This window comes from Petromyzon marinus, chromosome 2 (assembly GCF_048934315.1).
Source record: "Petromyzon marinus isolate PM22_M1 ecotype Great Lakes invasive population chromosome 2, UKy_Petmar_22M1.pri1.0, whole genome shotgun sequence".
NCBI classification, from domain to species: Eukaryota; Metazoa; Chordata; class Hyperoartia; order Petromyzontiformes; family Petromyzontidae; genus Petromyzon; species Petromyzon marinus.
Window position 1 is genome coordinate 26847122 of NC_133668.1, and position 24286 is coordinate 26871407.

Below are 24286 nucleotides of genomic sequence, written 5' to 3' on the forward strand. Positions count from 1 at the left end.
TCAGTGTTACTGCTGTGTGGGCAATACCTCAATATAACACGGGAGCTGGTCGTGTTTGTTGATGGCCGGAAAGAGGATGCGTCCGGTAGCCAACTCGGCCACTGTACAACCCAGTCCCCACATGTCAACCGGGAAAGATGACATGTGGCCCAGGTACGCCTCTGGGGCAAATTACGCGTGGGAACAAAAAATCTGTGAACCTGTGAATTACAAAAGACAAATATCACAAATATAGCCTTTAACAGCAACACACAGGCACAAAAAAACAAGTATAAAAACACATGTAATCACCCATAGGTCTAGACACATGCACACACACAGGCGCAGAGATGCAAACACGTGTACACGCACACACACAAAACGTCCCCATATAGCCTTTAACAAATTTCTCTGGAATTTGCTTTTAGCGAGCACCTAATGAATGCCTGAACAACACACACGAGGATGGGTGGCCAGCACCACGCCCATCCACCTTTGTCTCCTAAAGTGGTGGTGCCTAGGCACCGCACATGGTACTCATTTATGGCTGAGTCGACCTAGGGGAGGCCCAGGACTGGTTCAGATATTCACGAACGCGCATTTTACTCCAGTCACCAGGATTGTAGTGCTGTCGACTAACCCCAACACTACGGTTCCTCACTGCATAAACAAAGAAAAGTTCCCCCGTGTAGCCTTAGACATTGTTGGGGCAAGTGCAATTAGTGACCACCTATGAAGTCTGGAACGACACTTGAAGGGGGTGGGTGACCTGCACCGTGCCTGGCCGCCTTTGTCTCCTGAGTGGCATTGTTTACACACCACACCAGGTACTCATTTGAGACTGAGTCTACCTAGGGGAGGCCCATGACCGGTTCAGAAAACCGCCACTCGAACCTGGGTCGCCAGTTTCGTAGTGCAGTGTGCTAACCACTACACTACTCGATTTAAAGCTTTCGTGACTGCAAGGATTCATATTCTTTGGTTCTTTCGGTGAAGTCACGTAGAATGAGAATAAAATAATACATTTATAAAATAAAATAACTCAATAAAATTCTCACGACGTTTCGGCCCTTCACCTGATGAAGGACGCTTGTGTTGTGGCCGAAACGTCGTGAGAATATTATTGTGTTATTTTATTTGATCAATTTCTTATTTTATTCTCATTCTACGTGGCTTTACCGAAAGAACCAAAGAATATAAACACTACACTACTGCTCCTCAAACTGCATAAACACACATTCTCACACTCAGCCACACACTCACGACTCACGTTGGCGTCCCACCAAAAAGCTGTTTTCAAAACTCATCATCCGGATGGTCCCTGCACCAGGCTCTTTAATCGACATGTTCCTCTAGACGATGGGCAGCAGAAGATATTCACATTCAGAGGTTATGATAATAATGTCAACTTGTAATACGCCAATGCCACGCAGTATTCACTCTATCTGGAAGAGCGAGAACCACTCTGAGGCAGGAGGAGGGGCCACAGATGATGTTTCACACCATTGGTGTGATCCACCAACCTGCGGCTCTACAGTGCTGAATTACAGGTGTAGAGGTGTTAACTACGCGCTGTTGCGTAACCTGCGTTGCCACCAGGGCAGTGCAGCATTACCCCTGGGTACAACGGTTGGGGTCAGTCGAGGTGAAACGGATCGTGGCCAGGGTTTGGTGCGAACCAATCAGACGGTTCCACGTGGGAATGTATGATTGGTTCTACCTGGCCACGAAGGGGTATAAGACGGGTGACCCAACGGACCTCGGGGAGTTCTTTCCCTGCACGAAGATAGAAGACTGGGCTGAAGCCTAGCTAGGACCCTGGACCAGCCTTTCAGCCCTTCTAAGGGCTAAGGTTCGGCATACCCAGTGGTCAGGACCCACCGGGCCAGCGGTGGGTCAGATAGCCTCCCCTAGGTCCTAGCCGGAGGACTAGGATAGCGGTAGACGTGTGAGTCCCGCCAAGTCCGGAGGTTGTACCTCCTTAGGTATCAAGGAGGTTAGCGGTAGACGTGTGAGTCCCGCCAGGTCCGGAGGCTGTACCTCCCTAGGGTATCGGGTGAGGGGACCGAATATCCCTCTGTGTGTGTTAAGCGTTGTATAAGGAAATAATACAATAAACAGAGTGTGCCTCCTAAAGAAGTCTGCTCGTCCTTACAACACTACACAGGCATGCACAACTATTCAGCCTGCAGAAGATTGATCATGTAGCAAAATTAAAAAGGTTATTCATAGCGACTCAAGAAAATGTTTTCTGACGGCTGCCAATGGGGTGCCAATTCAAATGTATTTAGATAAGATGATGCCAATCGATAATCTCATGTAGAGCACTCTTGGGTACCCGGCGTTAAAGAGGGCGATCTTATCATACCTGAATAACGATTGTTACAAGAGGGCCGAACGGAGCTTGTAGCTGTGAGTGTGAGTTAGGCAGAAGCATGCACATGCATGAAGTTGGTAACGCATTCTCATGCGCATGAGCAGCATGAAAACAGGTGGGCAGCTATCAGGTTAAAGCACAGCTGCTTATTTGCAAAGCCTCCTTTTACTTGCACTGGTTTGTGTCTCCATGATTTGGGCATTGCTTTGTTTCGACGTGTCTGGTTTTCTCTTGTGCGAGTCCCTAATAGCAAAAAACCTTTAAACTTAAGTTTCACCCATACATAACCCTCTGTACGACAGTTATCATGACCCGCAGCTATTGACAGTTTGACAGAGTGGATGCATTAACGCTTTGATCAATGGGTCTAGGTTTTACGAGGACGAGCCCCGAACGGGAACTCAAATTAATGCTGCAGTTGCGCTGAACGTGGTCTCCACTCACCGGTTTGATGTCCCCATGCACGATTCCCTTTGCATGGAGTTGAATGAGGAATTTGAGAATGGACTTGGTGAAGAGTTTCACCATTGTCATCTCCATGTGATGGGGTGCCGTGCAATCAATGGCACTTAACAGACGTCTTCTGTTAAAGAGACAACAACACAAAGTCAGTGCTATCCTGTAAAGGGCTGAGTCAACAATAAAAATGATTATACTCGTTTATCATATGGAAGCCTCACTAAATGTAAACACATTTTCCCGAGGGTCCTCTCAAGTTCTCCTGTCGGGGTGACATTGTTCCTATGTGTAATCCCAACTGAGTATTTTAAGGTATTTCCTCAGAATTGGCAAATTTGTCGGATGCCAGTTAAATTGTGTGCGAGTGTTTTGCTATTGGAGGAATCCGGAGAATGCAGAGGAATTCCATGCAGAACAAGGGGAGAACAAACTCCACACAGACACTTATATCCGAGTCAGCAATCGAAACCAACCTCTTGGTATGATGCACGAGTGTTACCACTGCCGCCACACTGTCGGTTGTTGGCGTGGCTGTAGAAAAATGAGCAAGTCTGGAGGTGAAAATGGAGTGGAGCAGCCAGCTTTGCATGTCTCTGTTGAGCTGCTCAGACAGCGGGGTACGTACTTCGGTATGAGCTGCATGACGAGGCAGTTGTGACCCCTGAAGGTGAAAACGTCGAGGATTCTGACAACGTTGACATCATCATTAGCCCAGCCCTGAAGTTGAAGCAAGATTTGGTACTCCATCCACTGGCTGTGGTCTTCCTCAGCACTGCACAGCGGAAATCCACAGCTTCATATTAATTACAAGAAGTGACCCTTGTAACACGCAGTATGTCGCTCGCTCTAAAAGACAGTTGTCCTTCATCACACCTGCGATTAATACAGTGGGCTACGTACGGCGCGAAAGAAGTTAAACATAAATCCAGAGAAAACCCACACATGAGCACCATAACACTACCCACGTAAAGATCGAATTGATTTACTGTCCTGCCTTCTCCATGCAAGCCATTGTGAAGTCTTACCTGAATTACTGTCTCCACATCTTCACAGCCACTCGGGTGTTGGTCTTGTGGTCACGGCATTTGAAGATCTGGCTGTAAGGTCCGACCACCTTCTTCAGCACCTCATACCGGAAATTGAGGTGCTCATGCTCGACCTGCGGAGCAATCACATCAACTAAGTATACTGATCCAGTCACTGCTCATTCAGTCACTGAGTATGGATGCAATATTTTGTATGGCATGTGTAAGAGTGATTGTGTGAATGTGTCGGGTATGTTGTCCGCCTGTTCTGCAGATGATCATGGTGTTTGTCAGTGTGCAGACTTTGTATGTTTTCCACTTGTTACGTGCCCTGAGGAGAGCCGTACCGAGACATAATGGTTGTAGACATCATCGTAGCCATGGTTCTGGGTGCCAAAACGTTTGTTATGGACGCCGAAATACCAGATGTTATTCACGGTGAGGACCTCGCTTCTCTCGGTGGGGGTCAGGAAATCCCCAAAGAGCTTCAAGATTTCTGAAAACATAAGAACAATGATGATGATTAATACTGTACTATTGTTTTAATATTGTTTTGTTAAATAAAACGTTTTCGTTTCTTTAATTTGTTCATTAAGCAATGTAGTGTTTTTTTTCCATTGGATTTTTAACCAATTCCGTATTCCTGTAACATGTGAAGAACAGACTAATGACAAATTTGGTATCACCACCTATGTAACCGCGCTTTTGACATGGGGGGAGAGGGTGGGGGGAGAGGGTGGGGGGAGAGGGTGGGGGGAGAGGGTGGGGGGAGAGGGTGGGTGGAGAGGGTGGGGGGGGAGGGTGGGGGGGGAGGGTGGGGGGGGAGGGTGGTGGGAGAGGGTGGTGGGAGAGGGTGGGGGGAGAGGGTGGGGGGAGAGGGTGGGGGGAGAGGGTGGGGTGGGAGGCCGGGGGGAGAGAGTGGGAGGCCGGGGGGAGAGAGTGGGAGGCCGGGGGGAGAGAGTGGGGGGAGAGGGTAGGGGGTGTTGTATATGTGGGTGTGTGAAAATTGATGAAAAAGAATTAAAATTAAATGAAATTCGAAATTTGCATAATTAATCCAAAATTATGTTAATTCCTGTAATTATGCGTATAACTATGCTAATTAGAGAGGTGATCGTATTAATTTATACGAGTGGGTGTGGTTGTGTTAATGATAGCCTTTATGATAATCAGGCCCCGCCTCGTTGACGAGGTGGGGTTATCAATCAGTATAACGCAATCAATCGTGTGCAGTTACGCTAGTGTCAATTCGGCCTCGTTGTCTAACTTCGTATTATTGATCAGCTTAATACAGTGATTCTCGCTTTAACACTCCCCGAGTGTTCATATTTTAGGTCCCAAGTTCATATCATTCGCTTTAAAGTTTAATGAGTGTGGATTGGTGTGTTTATAGTTTAGGTTCCCGAGTTCATATCTCGTCGCAGGATACAGATCTTACGCAAAAAATTCAGGAAAGAATCACACGACCACTTCTGTATTAATCAATTTATTTCTAATTAAACCTTAACTATAATATGTATGTGAACTCTCAATCTCGGAACTTCAACACGGTATCCACACGGTATCAAGACAGTATCATCAACGACTGTACGATTTCACTTTGATAACACATGCACCCCGCATAAAGCGATTGCTGTTAGTGAGAGAGAGAGTCGGGACATGCAAATGCTATGCTACACAAAAGCTTATACATTATAATATGAACGATAATTATGCTTGAAATGGTCAGCACATTATCACAGGCGATTGATTAACATCCAACGGTATTCATATAAAAAGACAATCAAACAGTTATTATTTCCAAAGGCATAAATGTAACAACAGATCCACCGGACAGAATATAAGATTACCGAAATGGCTTAGTGTGAGGGTATGCGGCGGAACGTGTTATCTGACGGGAGATTAATTAATTAATTCGTGAATAAGATTGTATGATCAGTAAATCGGTTTAGCACGATTCCTCCCCGGGAGCGTAGCTCCGTGGCGAAGGTGCCAAGGGTTAATTCGTATTGATGGATCGGTTGGTAACTTATGCGATTAGAAGTACAGTCCAAAACAAAATATTAAAGAGGGAAATTATGAATATACTTATAAATGTCAGACTGTTATCACACGATCGATGCTTCCACAGCCAGATGGTTCACGGACTTGAGTGTTCGCCTCTGGTTAAGGACCCATGTATGTTTGAGTGATATGAATTGTTTTGAATAGTCAGTGTTTAGAATTAATTATTTGCGTTGCCATACGCTGAAGTTGGCATCGCTTGTAGAAGTAGCCTCGCTCCCTTTAGAGCGGTGAGGTGTGTGGGAGTTGTGCATCATACGTATCGCCGCCCTCCTCCATGCAGCAGCCAGCCTCTGTCCACGGGGGAGAGTTGCTTGATCGCTCTCAGTTCTGCTCAGTGGACACCTCTCTCCACTGCTGGATGAGCTGCGCGATCACGCTCGTGCTGGTTCGCTGACAGCAGTTTCTCTCCGCTGTTGGATGAGCTGCATCGGCATGCTCCCTCTCTCTGGGTGGAGAACTCGAACGTCCTCGTTGCTGGTTTGCTGAAAGCAGGTTTTTCTCCACTGCTGGATGACTCAAGTCGCACGTGTTCTTGCTCTGGTTTGCAGAAGCTCTTGATTGGTGCGTCGGTTGCTGTGCAGCTGGACTCAATGTAGAATAAACTTTCAGCAATACTCTTTCTTTCAGCTCTTTTAAAATCACACTCGGTGGCGCTCCACTACCTTGCGAGTCTTGCCAACGTCAGTGGGTAGCGACGGGGCCACTTTGGCCTCTGCTCGCCGCCCCCTGCTCTGCAGCTCGCCGGCTGGCGACCTGTTGCTCTCGTTCCCGATTTGAACTGCTCCTGAGCTGACCCACTGGTCGAACTCTCCGCGTTCCGACCCCTCCGAGTCGAACTCCCCGAGTTCCGACCCCCCTGGTCGAACTCCCCGAGTTCCGACCCCTCCGAGTCGAACTGTCTCCCGAGAGTCGACCCCCCGGTCGAACTCTGGTGAGCCGACCCCCCCCGGTCGAACTCTGGTGAGCCGACCCACTCCTGTCGAACTGAGGTTTCAATGTTCAGGATCCTCTTTTTATGCCCAAAAATCCCTTCACTCGGATCCTGCCCACAAGGCGGGGTTTCTTTCGATTTTTGCTGTGTCAGGATTTGTCCGTATGTATCTGTGTCCATGTGTGTCCGTACGTGTGTCAGTGTGTGTCCTTGTGCATCACCCACGGTATATTCCGTTGTCATACTCCTACCATAAAACCCACAAGTAAAACAATCAAATGTTATAAATTGTCTTGAAGGCGCCTCTCTGTCTGGGTGCACAACCTGGAGGGAGGGGCGATATTCCCTCCGACTTTCACCAACGCACAAAGAAATTGTTAAAAAGTTTTAAGTTAACATTTCATTTCATCTGAGTTCCATAGTTATGATTCTGTATTAATCCAAGGTCTGAGTCAGCTTCTCGTTGTGGTGTTTGACTCGTGTTTCCCCAAGCGTATACACACTCCTACCCCGCGCTGCAGGGATACAAAGACGGCCGGGATTTCCCTTTCTCTCCTACCCTGGGTTTAACATCGCCCTTTGCTTACGTTGCAGTTTTGCTGTGCGCTTGCATTTCTTTTCCTCTCCACTCTTACTTTAACCCTGCTTATTATTTGCGTATGGGTGGAGGCTAGGGCATTTATGTTGACTTAGGAAAACCTGATTGTTATAGGCTTCGGGTCAAGTCGTATAGAAATTATTAAAATATGAAAATACATTTCATATTAAATTAATAGACGGGTGATGGTTACATTGACGTAGCTTGTGGCAGGGTTCAATTGAAGTTGGTGTGAAGATCAATAACTTTAGCCTACCCTGTCGTTGAATTCCGATTTTAAGTTACTTTAATAGTAATGTAGAACCAATCAGCTTTTTGACTGAACTATATCTAGGCTAACGCAAACTCCCAGTGACCCTGGCTTGGTGTGTTTACGTCAGCCCCTGGCAATTCGCTGTGCTCTGCTCTCTATCTGCTCCCTCTGACCCTGGGAGGGCTCTGAATGTCAAAATCGTGTTAGTGGGTCAAGGTAAATATGACCTCCACATGCCATGCTGAGGCCTGGTTTGGTGTTTTTTATTTATTATTAAAATTAAAATAAACAATAGAAATATGTATCTATATGTATTGAAAAATTACTTGTTAATTTTAAGATGGAAAGGGGGCATATACAACATCCGCCCTTTTAAAAATGATCGGGGGTCATTTGGCCACAGGTCATTTTTAAAATTAAGAATATATGCACTTTTCCATCATGAATCATCAATATTACTCAAGTAATTTTTTCTTACAACGTGCGCACGTCACAACTTATGATTACATTTGAAATAAGAAAATAAATACTAAAAGGAAGGTAAAACAAGGGGAAATTGTTTTACTGGCTACATGTTATAGGAGATGTCGTTATTCCATGTACCCACGTTCAATACTGTCCGCAATCGGAATACATTTTCGGGTTTGACCAGTGGGAAATTCAACAAAAATGCCAGCTGTCTGGTCTGGGAGTCCCCATGTATGGGTGTGGCTGTACCCATTTTAAAGGCAATTTGTACCTGTGTTGTACTGATTGTTTCCAGGGATGCTGATGGTAGCACTTTTTTTTTAGTGTTGGAGTTACCAGATATGAAGGAATTTGTCCTTGGAGAAGATCACTGATGCTGCCGCTGGTGCAATGCAACAAGTCTTTGGATCAACCATTGAATTGGCTGTCGAGTATTCTCTTCTTCGTACAGATCTCGGATTGCGAAACCCAATTCTTGGATTGTTAAGTTAACCATGGCGGAGTGCAGGTTAACGAGAACCACGGTGTCTCTCTGTCTTTCTCATGTTACCTCTCTGCCACCTTTGTACCAAGTCACTAATAACCTGACTGACTCTTTTAGTCACGAGTGTATCATATCTCTCATGGCCAGGTATCTTAGAGTTACCTATGACCCTTCCATGCAACATCATCATATCATCGTCCCGGCTCATCGTCGTGATGGCTTTGGCCTAATGAACATGGCTCACTGGTTCGTATCGGTAATTTATTTTATCACTCCCTTTCCATGTGAGATTGTGTGGCGTGAAGTTATGCTGTGCGTAACCAGGATCAACATACACCACGAGTTTCCGTGCTCGACTGTTGGGGTCATTTGCATTCTCCGCAGCCCTGTGCACATCTGCTGCCTCTGGGAGTCGATTTGACTCTGGGCCACGATTCCCTTCTGTGCCACGATTCGATTCCGTGCCAGGATTCGATTCTGGGTTACGATTCGATTCCGTGCTTTTGAGTGTGCTGTGTTTCAACACAATTCCCGATCCGTCACGGATATTCTTCTCCTCCACTTCAACACTCTGATCTCCATCCCTCCTTAGTGTGCCCGAGCACAATTTAACATCCAAAGGCTGATGTCTGCATTCATCTGCCTCTTCCACAGTACACTCACGCACTTTCGCGACACCAGGGGTGGCATTTATATTTACCAGACAATCAGGTTTTCCTTCCCCTCCCTGCGGTTGGTTATCATCTCCTGTCGGATCACACTTTAATGCAGTTATGTTTCCCTGCTCGATAGGTGTGTCAATTACGGGAGCGACTCTGGCGTTCTTCACCACATCATAACTGGTACACGACGCATTTATTTTTTCCCAATCATTGGGACCCTCCTGGTTTACCTTGTCAACAGCAGCCTGCTTAATTTTTTTAACGGGTCCATGATTTCCCTGCAGCTCCACGGACACCGCTCTCACTGAAAGCTCCCTCTCAACCAATGTGATTGATTCATCACGTACCCGTGTCATTTTTTGTGTCTCAGCCAAGCTCACGCCTGTCTCCCTATTCCTCATGCCTCTGCTCTCTCCTGGTAAAACCGGTGGGGGAATCGATCGGAAGTGGGCCGATTGTGTTTGATCCCTCGTGTGTCGTGGCATTGGGACCCGGCATGATTCTGCTCTTGGTCTACACACACCGCGATTCTCGCAAATATGCGTCCCTGCACGCTGCGATCGCTCCCAGCCTGCGGGCCATTGCCTCGCTGGTCGTGCTGTGTTTCTGCTCACGTGATTTTTATTTCCCTCTGAAACGCTGGTTACATCATCCCTCTCCCTGGGTGTCGTAGAACTATTGTCTTTAGCTCTGTACAGCCAAGCTCTGTGCGCCTTATCCTCTATATGGTGTAAGGAGGCTGTTTCTGGATTCAAAACCATTCCCACAATTTCTGTAATCTCTGGACTCAAAGACCCGAAAAACATAACTTTGAACCTTTTGTCACCTTCGTGATATTGATCCACATAACCCGCGTAGTACGCTCTTTTAAACCGTAGGAGGTAATCTCGCGGATCCTCGTCTGCGCACTGGGTCATAGATTTTGCAGCATTAAATCCCTCAGACCATGTTAAATATTCTCCAAACTTCCGGCTCACTGCCAGGCTCAGCTTTTTGAAATCGTTCCGAACCTTGTATGAAAGCGACTTTACCCATGGTATAGACTGCTCGTGCAAGCTTCGTCTCAGTAAACTGGCTTTCTCATTCGTTTTACTCAAACCCCTGATCACTGCTTCTGCTTCTACCGTTGCGATGTGAGCGTGTATGTCTCTGTTCCTATCGTGTGGATCAAAGTAGGGAATTCTAACGAGAGCCTTGTACATCAATTTCAGAGTTTTACTACTGAATGAGTATTCGGACAGTTGATCATCGTCAGAGGCGTCTGTTCCTGAGGAGTGCTCACTCGAGCTGTCACCATCACGGTGGCGCTGCTTAACATAACTTTTGTAGTGCCTCTTGCACCTGTAACGTGAGTCAACTTTGCTCGGTGACTCCTGCTTATCCCATGGCTCATGCTTGTGTGATGTGCGTCTTTCTGGAAAGTAATCTCTGCCATAGGTTCCACGTCGGTCGTGCTTGCGTGGAATGTGTCTACCAAATGAGCTGTCTCTGTCATGTCGCTCGTCTCGCCCCAGCTCCGCCCTTTTTTGCTCGATCAGTACAGAATATCCTGCTGACTTAGTTTTAATATTTTTTCCCTCTCTACCCTCGAAGTTGTCAGTCCTATGTTTTCCTGTTTTCATCCGTATCTCTCCCTCCCCTCTCTCAAGTCGCGAGGGGGAATCTCTGTCAAAACCACTTTGATTTGTAGCCACACCTCCTGTGTGACCTGTCTCTGGTTTACGTCCGCGTGGCTCGGAGTGTGGTAAACTGTTACTCCCGTATGTGTTATGTGTATCAACATCTGGGGGTTTCGCTGGTGCAGTTAGTGCTGACTCTTTCTCTCTCACGAGGGTGTACAGACGCTCTACCTCCTCTATTAGGGACAGTTTCTCCTTTCTTTCCCTTTCAAATTTTACCTCATTCCATAATCTTTCTCTGTCTGTCTGTGTGAGGAGATATGAGTCTAACCTTACTATTTCTGCAATTTTTACATCACGTTCGGCTTTGTTACATGTCATCACGTCCTTAAGTAGTTTCCTCCTATGTGCCTTAACATCTTCTATATGTCTCCCCTCCCATACGTCTCTCTGCTCTGTCTGCTCTCTAGCAGTCCGTCCAGTACGTTTTAACACAAATTCACGATATTGTTTTTCCATAGATTCCATCTCCTCCTAAGAGGTCCCCTCTATATCGGTGTTATGCGTTGGGGTGTCAAACTCAGAATGTTGCGGGTCATGCCGTTCTCTATTATGTAGTGTAGTTAATAGACTTAAGAGTGTATCTTAATTCTAACATATCATGTGCAGCGTGAGTTACTCTGGAATTCCACTTCAGAGCACATATAAAAAAAACATTTGTATCACCGGACGTGTTAGTTCGACTTGCGCAAATAATCTTACTCCAACTGTCTTTGTCCTACACTGCTACTCTGGTATTTCCTTCAGAGTGCGTTTTTTGTTTGTTTTACACCATTTACAGTCACAGGGCAATGTTAGTTCACAAAACCTTGATTAATACAACAGTGATTCGTTCCTTAATTTAAGCATAAACTGTCTGCGAGAGATCCCGGATACGAGCCCCCAATTTGTTGTATATGTGGGTGTGTGAAAATTGATGAAAAAGGATTAAAATTAAATGAAATTTACATAATTAATCCAAAATTATGTTAATTCGTGTAGTTATGCGTATAACTATGCTAATTAGAGAGGTGATCGTATTAATTTATACGAGTGGGTGTGGTTGTGTTAATGATAGCCTTTATGATAATCAGGCCCCGCCTCGTTGACGAGGTGGGGTTATCAATCAGTATAACGCAATCAATCGTGTGCAGTTACGCTAGTGTCAATTCGGCCTCGTTGTCTAACTTCGTATTATTGATCAGCTTAATACAGTGATTCTCGCTTTAACACTCCCCGAGTGTTCATATTTTAGGTCCCAAGTTCATATCATTCGCTTTAAAGTTTAATGAGTGTGGATTGGTGTGTTTATAGTTTAGGTTCCCGAGTTCATATCTCGTCGCAGGATACAGATCTTACGCAAAAATTTCAGGAAAGAATCACACGACCACTTCTGTATTAATCAATTTATTTCTAATTAAACCTTAACTATAATATGTATGTGAACTCTCAATCTCGGAACTTCAACACGGTATCCACACGGTATCAAGACAGTATCATCAACGACTGTACGATTTCACTTTGATAACACATGCACCCCGCATAAAGCGATTGCTGTTAGTGAGAGAGAGAGTCGGGACATGCAAATGCTATGCTACACAAAAGCTTATACATTATAATATGAACGATCATTATGCTTGAAATGGTCAGCACATTATCACAGGCGATTGATTAACATCCAACGGTATTCATATAAAAAGACAATCAAACAGTTATTATTTCCAAAGGCATAAATGTAACAACAGATCCACCGGACAGAATATAAGATTACCGAAATGGCTTAGTGTGAGGGTATGCGGCGGAACGTGTTATCTCACGGGAGATTAATTAATTAATTCGTGAATAAGATTGTATGATCAGAAAATCGGTTTAGCACGATTCCTCCCCGGGAGCGTAGCTCCGTGGCGAAGGTGCCAAGGGTTAATTCGTATTGATGGATCGGTTGGTAACTTATGCGATTAGAAGTACAGTACAAAACAAAATATTAAAGAGGGAAATTATGAATATACTTATAAATGTCAGACTGTTATCACACGATCGATGCTTCCACAGCCAGATGGTTCACGGACTTGAGTGTTCGTCTCTGGTTAAGGACCCATGTATGTTTGAGTGATATGAATTCTTTTGAATAGTCAGTGTTTGGAATTAATTCTTTGCGTTGCCATACGCTGAAGTTGGCATCGCTTGTAGAAGTAGCCTCGCTCCCTTTAGAGCAGTGAGGTGTGTGGGAGTTGTGCATCATACGCATCGCCGCCCTCCTCCATGCAGCAGCCAGCCTCTGTCCACGGGGGAGAGTTGCTTGATCGCTCTCAGTTCTGCTCAGTGGACACCTCTCTCCACTGCTGGATGAGCTGCGCGATCACGCTCGTGCCGGTTCGCTGACAGCAGTTTCTCTCCGCTGTTGGATGAGCTGCATCGGCATGCTCCCTTTCTCTGGGTGGAGAACTCGAACGTCCTCGTTGCTGGTTTGCTGAAAGCAGGTTTTTCTCCACTGCTGGATGACTCAAGTCGCACGTGCTCTTGCTCTGGTTTGCAGAAGCTCTTGCTTGGTGCGTCGGTCGCTGTGCAGCTGGACTCAATGTAGAATAAACTTTCAGCAATACTCTTTCTTTCAGCTCTTTTAAAATCACACTCGGTGGCGCCCCACTACCTTGCGAGTCTTGCCAACGTCAGTGGGTAGCGACGGGGCCAACTCTCCGCGTTCCGACCCCTCCGAGTCGAACTCCCCGAGTTCCGACCCCCCTGGTCGAACTCCCCGAGTTCCGACCCCTCCGAGTCGAACTGTCTCCCGAGAGTCGACCCCCCGGTCGAACTCTGGTGAGCCGACCCCCCCCGGTCGAACTCTGGTGAGCCGACCCACTCCTGTCGAACTGAGGTTTCAATGTTCAGGATCCTCTTTTTATGCCCAAAAATCCCTTCACTCGGATCCTGCCCACAAGGCGGGGTTTCTTTCGATTTTTGCTGTGTCAGGATTTGTCCGTATGTATCTGTGTCCATGTGTGTCCGTACGTGTGTCAGTGTGTGTCCTTGTGCATCACCCACGGTATATTCCGTTGTCATACTCCTACCATAAAACCCACAAGTAAAACAATCAAATGTTATAAATTGTCTTGAAGGCGCCTCTCTGTCTGGGTGCACAACCTGGAGGGAGGGGCGATATTCCCTCCGACTTTCACCGACGCACAAAGAAATTGTTAAAAAGTTTTAAGTTAACATTTCATTTCATCTGAGTTCCATAGTTATGATTCTGTATTAATCCAAGGTCTGAGTCAGCTTCTCGTTGTGGTGTTTGACTCGTGTTTCCCCAAGCGTATACACACTCCTACCCCGCGCTGCAGGGATACAAAGACGGCCGGGATTTCCCTTTCTCTCCTACCCTGGGTTTAACATCGCCCTTTGCTTACGTTGCAGTTTTGCTGTGCGCTTGCATTTCTTTTCCTCTCCACTCTTACTTTAACCCTGCTTATTATTTGCGTATGGGTGGAGGCTAGGGCATTTATGTTGACTTAGGAAAACCTGATTGTTATAGGCTTCGGGTCAAGTCGTATAGAAATTATTAAAATATTAAAATACATTTCATATTAAATTAATAGACGGGTGATGGTTACATTGACGTAGCTTGTGGCAGGGTTCAATTGAAGTTGGTGTGAAGATCAATAACTTTAGCCTACCCTGTCGTTGAATTCCGATTTTAAGTTACTTTAATAGTAATGTAGAACCAATCAGCTTTTTGACTGAACTATATCTAGGCTAACACAAACTCCCAGTAACCCTGGCTTGGTGTGTTTACGTCAGCCCCTGGCAATTCGCTGTGCTCTGCTCTCTATCTGCTCCCTCTGACCCTGGGAGGGCTCTGAATGTCAAAATCGTGTTAGTGGGTCAAGGTAAATATGACCTCCACATGCCATGCTGAGGCCTGGTTTGGTGTTTTTATTTATTATTAAAATTAAAAGAAACAATAGAAATATGTATCTATATGTATTGAAAAATTACTTGTTAATTTTAAGATGGAAAGGGGGCATATACAACAGGGGAGAGTGTGGGAGCCCGGGGGAAGAGAGTGGGAGGTCGGGGGGAGAGAGTGGGAGGCCGGGGGGAGAGAGTGGGAGGCCGGGGGGAGAGAGTGGGAGGCCGGTGGGAGAGAGTGGGAGGCCGGGGTGAGAGAGTGGGAGGCCGGGGGGTGAGAGTGGGAGGCCGGGGGGAGAGAGTGGTAGGCCGGGGGCAGAGAGTGGGAGGCCGGGGGGAGAGAGTGGGAGGCCGGGGGGAGAGAGTGGGAGGCCGGGGAGAGAGAGTGGGAGGCCGGGGGGAGAGAGTGGGAGGCCGGGGGGAGAGAGTGGGAGGCCGGTTGGAGAGAGTGGGAGGCCGGAAGGAGAGAGTGGGAGGCCGGGGGGAGAGAGTGGGAGGCCGGGGGGAGAGAGTGGGAGGCCGGGGGGAGAGAGTGGGAGGCCAGGGGGAGAGAGTGGGAGGCCGGGGGGAGAGAGTGGGAGGCCGGGGGAAAGAGTGGGAGGCCGGGGGGAGAGAGTGGGAGGCCGGGGGGAGAGAGTGGGAGGCCGGGGGGAGAGAGTGGGAGGCCCGGGGGAGAGAGTGGGAGGCCGGGGGGAGAGAGTGGGAGGCCCGGGGGAGAGAGTGGGAGGCCGGGGGGAGAGAGTGGGAGGCCCGGGGGAGAGAGTGGGAGGCCGGGGGAGAGAGTGGGAGGCCGGGGGGAGAGAGTGGGAGGCCGGGGGGAGAGAGTGGGAGGCCGGGGGGAGAGAGTGGGAGGCCGGGGGGAGAGAGTGGGAGGCCGGGGGGAGAGAGTGGGAGGCCGGGGGGAGAGAGTGGGAGGCCGGGGGGAGAGAGTGTGAGGCCGGGGGGAGAGAGTGGGAGGCCGGTCGGAGAGAGTGGGAGGCCGGGGGGAGAGAGTGGGAGGCCGGGGGGAGAGAGTGGGAGGCCGGGGGGAGAGAGTGGGAGGCCGGGGGGAGAGGGTGGGAGGCTGGGGGGAGAGAGTGGGAGGCCGGGGGGAGAGAGTGGGAGGCCGGGGGGAGAGAGTGGGAGGCCGGGGGGAGAGAGTGGGAGGCCTGGGGGAGAGAGTGGGAGGCCGGGGGGAGAGAGTGGGAGGCCGGGGGGAGAGAGTGGGAGGCCGGGGGGAGAGAGTGGGAGGCCGGGGGGAGAGAGTGGGAGGCCGGGGGGAGAGAGTGGGAGGCCGGGGGGAGAGAGTGGGAGGCCAGGGGGAGAGAGTGGGAGGCCGGGGGGAGAGAGTGGGAGGCCGGGGGGAGAGAGTGGGAGGCCGGGGGGAGAGAGTGGGAGGCCGGGGGGAGAGAGTGGGAGGCCGGGGGGAGAGAGTGGGAGGCCGGGGGGAGAGAGTGGGAGGCCGGGGGGAGAGAGTGGGAGGCCGGGGGGAGAGAGTGGGAGGCGGGGGGAGAGAGTGGGAGGCCGGGGGGAGAGAGTGGGAGGCCGGGGGGAGAGAGTGGGAGGCCGGGGGGAGAGAGTGGGAGGCCGGGGGGAGAGAGTGGGAGGCCGGGGGGAGAGAGTGGGAGGCCGGGGGGAGAGAGTGGGAGGCCGGGGGGAGAGAGTGGGAGGCCGGGGGGAGAGAGTTGGAGGCCGGGGGGAGAGAGTGGGAGGCCGGGGGGAGAGAGTGGGAGGCCGGGGGGAGAGAGTGGGAGGCGGGGGGAGAGAGTGGGAGGCCGGGGGGAGAGAGTGGGAGGCCGGGGGGAGAGAGTGGGAGGCCGGGGGGAGAGAGTGGGAGGCGGGGGGTAGAGAGTGGGAGGCCGGAGGGAGAGAGTGGGAGGCCGGGGGGAGAGAGTGGGAGGCCGGGGGGAGAGAGTGGGAGGCCGGGGGGAGAGAGTGGGAGGCCGGGGGGAGAGAGTGGGAGGCCGGGGGGAGAGAGTGGGAGGCCGGGGGGAGAGAGTGGGAGGCCGGGGGGAGAGAGTGGGAGGCCGGGGGGAGAGAGTGGGAGGCCGGGGAGAAAGAGTGGGAGGCCGGGGGGAGAGAGTGGGAGGCCGGGGGGAGAGAGTGGGAGGCCGGGGGGAGAGAGTGGGAGGCCGGGGGGAGAGAGTGGGAGGCCGGGGGGAGAGAGTGGGAGGCCGGGGGGAGAGAGTGGGAGGCCGGGGGGAGAGAGTGGGAGGCCGGGGGGAGAGAGTGGGAGGCCGGGGGGAGAGAGTGGGAGGCCGCGGGGAGAGAGTGGGAGGCCGGGGGGAGAGAGTGGGAGGCCGGGGGGAGAGAGTGGGAGGCCGGGGGGAGAGAGTGGGAGGCCGGGGGGAGAGAGTGGGAGGATCGGGGGGAGAGAGTGGGAGGCCGGGGGGAGAGAGTGGGAGGCCGGGGGGAGAGAGTGGGAGGCCGGGGGGAGAGAGTGGGAGGCCGGGGAGAGAGAGTGAGAGGCCGGGGGGAGAGAGTGGGAGGCCGGGGGGAGAGAGTGGGAGGCCGGGGGGAGAGAGTGGGAGGCCGGGGGGAGAGAGTGGGAGGCCGGGGTGAGAGAGTGGGAGGCCGGGGGGAGAGAGTGGGAGGCAGGGGGGAGAGAGTGGGAGGCCGGGGGGAGAGAGTGGGAGGCCGGGGAGAGAGAGTGGGAGGCCGGGGGGAGAGAGTGGGAGGCCGGGGGGAGAGAGTGGGAGGCCGGGGGGAGAGAGTGGGAGGCCGGGGGGAGAGAGTCGGAGACCGGGGGGAGAGAGTGGGAGGCCGGGGGGAGAGAGTGGGAGGCCGGGGGGAGAGAGTGGGAGGCAGGGGGGAGAGAGTGGGAGGCCGGGGGGAGAGAATGGGAGGCCGGGGGGAGAGAGTGGGAGGCCGGGGGGAGAGAGTGGGAGGCCGGGGGGAGAGAGTGGGAGGCCGGGGGGAGAGAGGGGGAGGCCGGGGGGAGAGAGTGGGAGGCCGGGGGGAGAGAGTGGGAGGCCGGGGGGAGAGAGTGGGAGGCCGGGGAGAGAGAGTGGGAGGCCGGGGGGAGAGAGTGGGAGGCCGGGGGGAGAGAGTGGGAGGCCAGGGGGAGATAGTGGGAGGCCGGGGGGAGAGAGTGGGAGGCCGGGGGGAGAGAGTGGGAGGCCAGGGGGAGAGAGTGGGAGGCAGGGGGGAGAGAGTGGGAGCCCGGGGGGAGAGAGTGGGAGGCCGGGGAGAGAGAGTGGGAGGCCGGGGGGAGAGAGTGGGAGGCCGGGGGGAGAGAGTGGGAGGCCGGGGGGAGAGAGTGGGAGGCCGGGGGGAGAGAGTGGGAGACCGGGGGGAGAGAGTGGGAGGCCGGGGGGAGAGAGTGGGAGGCCGGGGGGAGAGAGTGGGAGGCCGGGGGGAGAGAGTGGGAGGCCGGGGGGAGAGAATGGGAGGCCGGGGGGAGAGAGTGGGAGGCCGGGGGGAGAGAGTGGGAGGCCGGGGGGAGAGAGTGCGAGGCCGGGGGGAGAGAGTGGGAGGCCGGGGAGAGAGAGTGGGAGGCCCGGGGGAGAGAGTGGGAGGCCGGGGGGAGAGAGTGGGAGGCCGGAGGGAGAGAGTGGGAGGCCGGTGGGAGAGAGTGGGAGGCCGGGGGGAGAGAGTGGGAGGCCGGGGGGAGAGAGTGGGAGGCAGGGGGGAGAGAGTGGGAGGCCGGGGGGAGAGAGTGGGAGGCCGGGGAGAGAGAGTGGGAGTCCGGGGGGAGAGAGTGGGAGGCCGGGGGGAGAGAGTGGGAGGCCGGGGGGAGAGAGTGGGAGGCCGGGGGGAGAGAGTGGGAGACCGGGGGGAGAGAGTGGGAGGCCGGGGGGAGAGAGTGGGAGGCCGGGGGGAGAGAGTGGGAGGCCGGGGGGAGAGAGTGGGAGGCCGGGGGGAGAGAATGGGAGGCCGGGGTGAGAGAGTGGGAGGCCGGGGGGAGAGAGTGGGAGGCCGGGGGGAGAGAGTGGGAGGCCGGGGGGAGAGAGTGGGAGGCCGGGGGGAGAGAGTGGGAGGCCGGGGGGAGAGAGTGGGAGGCCGGGGAGAGAGAGTGGGAGGCCGGGGGGAGAGAGTGGGAGGCCGGGGGGAGAGAGTGGGAGGCCGGGGGGAGAGAGTGGGAGGCCGGGGGGAGAGAGTGGGAGGCCGGGGGGAGAGAGTGGGAGGCTGGGGGGAGAGAGTGGGAGGCAGGGGGGAGAGAGTGCGAGGCCGGGGGGAGAGAGTGGGAGGCCGGGGAGAGAGAGTGGGAGGCCGGGGGGAGAGAGTGGGAGGCCGGGGGGAGAGAGTGGGAGGCCGGGGGGAGAGAGTGGGAGGCCGGGGGAAGAGAGTGGGAGACCGGTGGGAGAGAGTGGGAGGCCGGGGGGAGAGAGTGGGAGGCCGAGGGGAGAGAGTGGGAGGCCGGGGGGAGAGAGTGGGAGGACGGGGGGAGAGAATGGGAGGCCGTGCTGTCACCAAACTTTTCCCCCGACACCGTCAGCCAGGTGGAGGTGATCAAGGGGAGGATCCTGGACCTCACGGTGCAGGTCGGCGTCACCGCCATCCACCTCGTCAATGTGTACGCTCCCACCACTGACAGTGAGAGACCCGGGTTCCTGCAACTTCTGCGGAACCACCTCGGTGGCATTCCAGGGGACGAGTTTGTGGTCACGGGAGGTGACTACAACTGCACGCTGGATGCTCTCGACCACACAGGGAAGGGGCACTGCAACGCCAATCTCCGGGGAGAGCTCCAAGCCCTTCTGGACGCCTCCGATCTGGTGGACGTGTGGCGGCTTCACCACCCTAGGCGGCGAAGCTTCACCTTCACGCGGACACGGGGCAATGAACCAGCTACACAGTCCAGGATCGACCGTTTCTACATCTCCAGAAGTCTTGTCTCGAGCATTCTGACTGCTGACATCAGGGGCTGCATCACTAACAGACCACAGCCTGATCCTGCTGGACCTCAGGCTGCGTGGAACACCAAGTGGTGAGGCCTACTGGCACTTCAACAACGCCCTGCTGGAGGACAGTACTTTCACCGAGCTCTTTAGGAAATTCTGGGCAGGCATAGACGTTTTATCAGGAAAGAAGAGGTCACTATAAAATTCCCGGGTTATTGATATTATGTCCTCACTCTTTGTTTTGAAAGTGGAGGAGGAGGGGGAGGAGGAGGAGGAGGGGGAGGAGGAAAACGAGGGGGAGGAGGAAGGTGAGGAAAAGAAGGAGGCGCTGCAGCTGTTGAGCGTCTTGATAGCGAATCTGATCGCCGGCTACATGGCTCACATGGCGACACAGACGGAGTAGATGTAGGTGCAGGAGTAGCTGCAGGTGCAGGAGCAGCTGCAGCTCCAGCAGCTGCAGAAGGTTCAGCCAGCACAGCTGGCGCAGGAGGTGGTCAACTGCCTGGGAGACCTGTTCCTCGCGCGGTTCAGAAACTCCGTTCTGGTGAGCCACGCGGAGGAGCGGGTGGAGCACCGAGGGCCCCTCCGGCTGCTCGTGGACGTGGCCTGGGAAGTCCTCCACGACGGCTCTGCGAGCCGGAGCCGCGTGGTGGTCCTGGTGGTGCTCTGCTCGCTCCTCCCTCGCAAAGAGGCTGGTCGACTGCATACGTCTGCGCGACGCGGAGAAGACGGCGGCCGTGATGGACGCGGTGGACGCCCTGCTGGTGAACGCGTGCGGGGCCTGGCTGGTCGAGCAGGGAGGCTAGGAGGGCTTCCTGCAAGCATTCGGGCTGGGGACGCCCACTTAGGAGAGGGGCTGCGGATGCGGTGTGTTAAAGTGTAGGTACTACTTCCTCTTCATCTGCCCAGTGTGGAAGAGTAGACCAAAACATCGAGTAAAGGGGTTCTCTAGAACTCCGTCTTGTAGAAATTCTTCCTGTCACCAGAGGTATGAGAAAGCAATTGCGGAATTGTGCCACCACTCCACAATAAACATTTTTTGACAGAGTATTCAAAGAATGCTGCTGCCCACGATACAGGTTGCTGCTTATGTATGTGACATGGGGGGTGTTTGGAGGCGGCTAAGTGACCCAGAGGTCATAGCACTGACCAGGCACCACGGAGTACTTGGGTTTGAATCCACACCGCCTGTGATCAAAGCAGGTTCTCAATTCTAGCGAGCTAATGATCTCAGCCCAGTCGTCATTGACAGCACAAAATAAACCATTAAATGGCTGCAATGTGGTTCTGCACTTAATTTGGATAAATTTCATCGAAAAGAACGTTGTTATGACCAACGTTACTCCTACTTAAAGGACAGGTGGGAGGGTGCTGCTCTTTACTGTGGACCAGAGGGCGTTTGAAGGGTAATTAGAAGTAGCTCTGTGATATCAGCTTCAGTGAGCCATTCTCTAACACAAGGCCTGCAATGGTCTGCTAGAGACACGAATTAATAATTGGTTCCAGGGCAGGATGGCGACAGCCCAACCCAGGTTAAAATTTGGGAAAAATAAGAAAATGCAGGTTGATGAATAAAATGCGTTGCAGTTTTATTACCACTGCAGTGGCTTTTCGGCATGGAGCACAGAGGTAGGGTAGATGTAAAGTTTCACGTCATTGTGTACCCCATGCTGTTTAACGACACAGTAAAGACTCGGAGTGAATGCACATCCACTCTCGTTACTATCCACGTACAAATACAGAACACATACAGTGCATGGAATTGTCCATGTCTCTGACAAGCTCGCAGGAACATTCTCCTGAAGCCGGTGCCTCGGATGATTCCTCTGCTGCATTCGGTCGGTGCCTAGGGCGACACATTCACGGTGGTACAGGTGTTCCACTACGTGGAACAGTACATCAAGCGGAGGCGACTTTACGATGAAGAGAGGCAGTACCTGGTGAGGTGTGGCAGGAACCCCCTGGAGGAGGTGTTTTGTCTGGAGGGATTCTCACTCAGAGATCTCAGACACTCGGTGGCAGCGCTGCTCATTAAGTTATTCTCCATAGTGACGGCCGACAACAGGCGAGCCGGTGCCAGCGTCAACACCACCTCCACCACTGCCTCTCCTTCTTACACTCCAGCCGGTAGCGGTGGTGGATGGTGATGGTGTGGGTGGTGTGGTTGGTGGTGGTGTAGGTAGTGGTGGCATGGGTGGTGGTGCTGGTGGTGTTGTGGGTGGTGTTGTGGGTGGTGGTGGTGTTGTGGGTGGGTGCGTGGTGTGCCGGTGTGAGCCACGTAGCTGCACGTTGGTTCACGGCGACAGCGAAAACCTTGCCACATGCCGCCACTGCGTCTTCGAGTTGCAGCGGCGCGGCATGGCCTGTCCCCTGTGCCGCAGGGAGATTCACTCTGTGGTGCACACATTCCTGGTCTGACAGAACACAAAGATAAAGATCCCCCATATAGCCTTAACAGACTGTAGGGGCAAGTGCTGTTAGCGAGCACCTATGAAGGCCGGAACGGTACACGAGGGGGTGGGTGGCCAGCACCACGCCCGACCGCCTTTGTCTCCCCAGTGGCAATGTTTACACACCGCACCAGGTACTCATTTGAGGCTGAGTCGACCTAGGGGAAGCCCGGGACCGGTTCAGAAAATTGTCACTGGTGTTGGCCGTGAGCGGGAATCAAACCCGGGTCGCCAGGTTCATAGCGCAGCGCGCTAACCGCTACAGAACACACACACAGACACACACACAGACACACAACAACCGCCAACTTGCTGGGCTTTTTGGTGTGTGTAAAAACACTCTTTGGTTGTTTCGGTAAAGAAAAAAAGCATAGTTAATGATTTAAGTTGTTGTTGTCACGTCTGCAGCGATCCTGGCTCTCTTCGAGCCTCGCCTGACCGAGCGCCAGGAGGAGGAGCTGGCCGACGTCTGTCAAGTTTGGTTTTTCTCTATGGACGAGGGCAAATCCCGCGGTGGCATCTACAACGATGGCTACGACGACCAAGAAAACAAATACATCCCTGTGAGGCTCACAGAGACCCAGACATCCATAGATACACCCATTGAGACACCTATAGAGACCCATAGATAACACCCATAACGACCCACAACTACATCCCTGTGAGGCTCACAGAGACACCCACAGAGCCCATTCAGACACCCATAGAGATCCACAGAGACACTCATAGAGACTCACAGAGGCACCAATCGAGACCCACAGCTATATATCAGTGAGATGCACAGACACAGAGATACCCACAGAGACCCACAACTATATCCCTGTGAGACTCGCACAGACAGACACACAAACACAGGCACACACACAAAGGCACACAGACACACAGGCACTACTGCTACTACTAACTACTAACCACTACGACCACTGCTGCTCCTACCACTAAGCGTTAAATATTCCCATCGTGATTGTGACTCTGACTGGCTGTGGCGGCGCTGCTGCTGCTTAGGCTGCTTTTTAGATACCCCAGGATCAGCACCAATAGGGCTTCGAGGTGCAAGAGAAAATTGGCTAGAGAGGGCAGGGTGTGGTGCTGCAGTGCGTGGACCACAAGATGGGATTCCTGGTGGCTGTCAAGATGCTGGTACTGCACGGAAAGTGGGTTGGGGCAGGGGTGATGGGGTTGGTGGGGGGGTGGGTGGGTAGTGGTGATGTGGCGTGGTTGGAAATGGTGTGGGTGGTGGTGGTCTTAACACAGTGGGAGCAGTCGTAATAATTATACATGAATAAAATAATAATAGATCATAAATGGTAGTAAATACAACATGGTTACAAAATAATGAGTATAATAGTAAACAGCAATGATAATAACCTCCGTAAAACTCTCTAAATATAAACTGAAACTATCTCACTAAAATAATAACCCTCTTAAGACTACTATAAACTAGAGACAACCATAGAGATCCATAGACACCCTTAGACACTCATAGAGACCCACAGAGACCCAAATAATTCATAATAAAGGTGTTTGGGTTAGATCGCGTTTATTTATAAATGTGTCGCAACCCTCCACCACCCGACACGGCCAATCAGCAAAAAAGTGTCACGTTGACAAAAGACAAACAATTCACTACTTCAGCCCACCGGTGTGTTGAAGAGTCAATCCACATTTACAGTTTGAGTACGACGTTTCGCTGGTAAATACATCCAGCATCATCAAGCAATTGATGATGCTGGATGTATTTACCATCATCAAGCAATTGATGATGCTGGATGTATTTACCAGCGAAACGTCGTACTCAAACTGTAAATGTGGATTGACTCTTCAACACACCGGTGGGCTGAAGTAGTGAATTGTTTGTCTTTTGTCAACGTGACACTTTTTTGCTGATTGGCCGTGTCGGGTGGTGGAGGGTTGCGACACATTTATAAATAAACGCGATCTAACCCAAAAACCTTTATTATGAATGATATTGGTCGCGAAAGCCTACGTGTTAAACTGACCCAAAGAATTGCTGTGTGCACGCAGCCCTACCAAGATGGAGATGCAGAGGATGGAGTTGAAGGTGATCACGGAGCTGCAGGGGGAGGGCAGTGCTGAGCTGCACGGCGTCATCCGCGTCCTGCACTCGTTCCACTTCCGCGGACAC